The 3,010-nt window shown below is 50.6% G+C and overlaps 1 non-coding gene across 1 annotated transcript; it reads left to right on the top strand.

Annotated features, from left to right (window-relative positions):
* Window positions 1–1,212: 1,212 nt before the first annotated feature.
* TRNAC-ACA (transfer RNA cysteine (anticodon ACA)) lies at window positions 1,213–1,284 on the top strand. The gene has a single exon. It is a non-coding gene; the product is annotated as a tRNA-Cys (tRNA).
* The last annotated feature ends 1,726 nt before the right edge of the window (window positions 1,285–3,010 follow it).

Here is a 3,010-nt window from a genome sequence, read left to right as displayed (position 1 = left end):
AAAAGAAGGATTGAGGGAAGGTGAGGCAGGAATGGATGTCTGGCCTCCTAACAGGGGAGGAGTTTGGGTTCTTGGAGCCCCAAGGGGCACCAGCTAGGGGCCCATATGCTTAATTCATAAAGCATCTCTGGGAGAAGCCGTGGCTACAGGGTCCTGTAACATCAGAGCTAGAAGGAACATGAGAGATCATGTATTACTACTCTACCCCTTCTCCATTTTACAGATGAGGAAACTGAGGCTCAGAGAAGGAACTAGGCTGGTCTCAGATCACCCAGGGCAGCAGAGGCAGAGCTGGGACCAGACTCATTTCCTGATGCAAAGGGTAGGGCACTGTTTCCACTGTGAACCTGGCATGTTTCCCCTCACTCTGGCCTGGGGTGCCTGTAAATGGGTCTGTAAGAACCTCATGTTGTGGGATGAATTCTGGTAGCTGAAGGCAGGATTTGCTCCCTCCTCTGGGAAGTACACCTGGGGCCCCACCCGGGATGGGGCTCCTGAGCAGTGACTGTGGCCAATGAACATAACCCACAGCCGAGAGCAAACACAGAGCCTCATTGTTAGGGACATTGATTGCTGCACTGGGTTGGGCATTTATTTATTATCACATCTATTTCTTTTCATTAACAGAAGGCAAACATTCCCCACCCCAGTAACTGGAAGGCTACCACCTGTACCAAGGAATGGGCGATGTCTCTTGAGGCTGGGCTGGGAGCAGAACCGACCTACTGACATGGTCCTTCCATCTGATCCAATTCAGATGAGAGTAGGAGAGACTCGGGCCAGACCTACAGGAGAACTGCCCACACCATCGGGATCCAGGGGTGCATCACTCCGTACCATCAAAAGCTGTGGGGTGGATTGGGAGCCAGAACTGGTCTTATTCCTCGCTTCTCCTCTCGACTTTCGGCAAGATACTAAACCTCTGTCTTGGTGTGCTCACCTGTAAAATATTAGGGGTTGCAAAGATGAAATAGTATACACGTAAAAGCAGCTAGCATAGTCCGATATATTGGTGCTCAGTAAGTAATCCTGGAGCTGTGTCTGAGAGCATGGTGAACCTGTATCTGCAGATGAAACTGTCAGGCCACGGGGACTCCATACAATACAAGGTGGATCTGAGCTGCGTTACCCCTGCTGGGGGAGGATAATAGCCTAGCTGTAATCTCACTTGGGGCCAGAGAAGTAAACCTGGTAGCTTTCTCAGTTAGAGCTTCCCTGGTGGCTCAGATGGTAAAGCATCTGCCTACAATGCAGAAGACCCGGGTTCAATCCCTGGGTTGGGAAGATCTCCTGGAGAAGGAAATGGCAATCCCACGGACGGAGGAACCTGGTAGGCTACAGTTCATGGGGTTGCAAAGAGTTGGACTCGACTGAGTGACTTCAATTCAGCCTTCTCAGTCAATCGTCATCTTCAGTTTAGCTGTCATTTTGATGTTTCCATCCTTCTCTTGGGCCCAGGATAGGAGCCCCACACCCCCTCCATCCCATCCTCAGATTCTCTCCCCTTTCTCCTTGGGACACACCTGCAGGCCCTTCTCTTCCCCCACCAGCCCTGCCTTTCCCTTGGGAGGTCTAGGTTTCTTCTTGCTCTCATTTCAGAAGATCCAACTTCTCTGGGATATTCCTGCCCACCCCCTTCCCCCCAGCAAATGTAAGAGAGATTTCACTGGGACCCTCAGCAGAAAGCTTTGGGAAGAGCCAGGTTCAGAGGTGCATGCTAAGTCACTTCAGTCGTGTCTGACTCTTTGCAATGCTGTGGATTGTAGCCCGCCAGGCTCCTCAGTCCATGCGATTCTCCAGGCAAGAATACTAGAGTGGGTTGCCATGCCCTCCTCCAGAGGATCTTTCTGACCCAGAGATTGAACCCACATCTCTTAGGTCTCTTGCATTGGCAGGCAAGTTCTTTACCACTAGCGCCACCTGGAAAGCCTCCAGGCTCAGAGGTAGCTTTACCTAATGAAGAGGATTGAGTAGGTGGAGTCTGAGGCAGAGAAGTCTGGACCCCAGGGATGTGAAGAGGAGATCCTGTGAGGGCGGAACAGCGGAAATGCTCCTTCCTTCATGGCTTCCTCCCGCAGGGCACCCCCAGCAGGCCCAGGGCCCCTGGGAGGAGGCACCCACCCACAACCTCACCCAGGCTGTCTGTGGCTTGGGGGAGGGGCTTCTCATTTTCCAGATCCTTGACTCTCAGCTTGTAATGGACGGTGTGTCACCTCCAGCAAAACGCCTGTCAACAACTCTAGAGATGGGAACCAGAGACAGCGAACTTGAACTCAACTATTTGGTTTGACCTTAACAGACTGTGAAAGCTGAAAAGGACGCCCAGGCATCAGAGACCAGTTCTCCTTCCAAAGCAGCACAGAAGTTCTGCAGGGTGATAAAAAAAAAGATGGTAGTCAATAAAATGACTCCATTTTCAAATAAGTTTGGAAAAGACTGAACTCAGTGGGCTTCTCTAGTCAGGGCTTCTCAGAGGCTTTTGTAGGCCAGTACAAACTGAATATCCAGGATGCATTTCCCCAAAGCATCCCTTGGGAAGAGTGATTCAACCAGCCCTTTGGCATTATGGTGAGGAAACTGAGACACAAGATTCTAGGGAGAGAACCTTCGGTGAGTCAAGGTCTCTTGACCGCAGGGTCTGTGCACTGTCTCTGACTCCACGATTAAGCTGGGTCATCTTTTTTGAATTTTGTTTTTGCATTGTAATCAGGGGCGTGGGCAGTGGGAATAGCGTTTATTTATTTCAGTACATTATATATGCTCTGAAGGACAGAACCAGGGCCAGTGGGTAGAGGTTCTTATTGAGCGGAATTTCAGCTCCACCCAAGGAAGAACTTTAAAATAATTAGACCTGTCTAGACATGAACTGCAGAGAAGGCAATGGCACCCCACTCCAGTACTCTTGCCTGGAAAATCCTATGGATGGAGGAGCCTGGTAGGCTACAGTCCATGGGGTCGCTAAGAGTCAGACATGACTGAGCGACTTCACTTTCACTTTTCCCTTTCATGC

Source organism: Giraffa tippelskirchi, chromosome 4, assembly GCF_054371585.1.
Source record: "Giraffa tippelskirchi isolate mGirTip1 chromosome 4, T2T-mGirTip1v1.2.pri, whole genome shotgun sequence".
NCBI lineage: Eukaryota > Metazoa > Chordata > Mammalia > Artiodactyla > Giraffidae > Giraffa > Giraffa tippelskirchi.
Note: the sequence above shows the minus strand (reverse complement) of the source record. Positions and strands in the feature narration are given on the sequence as shown.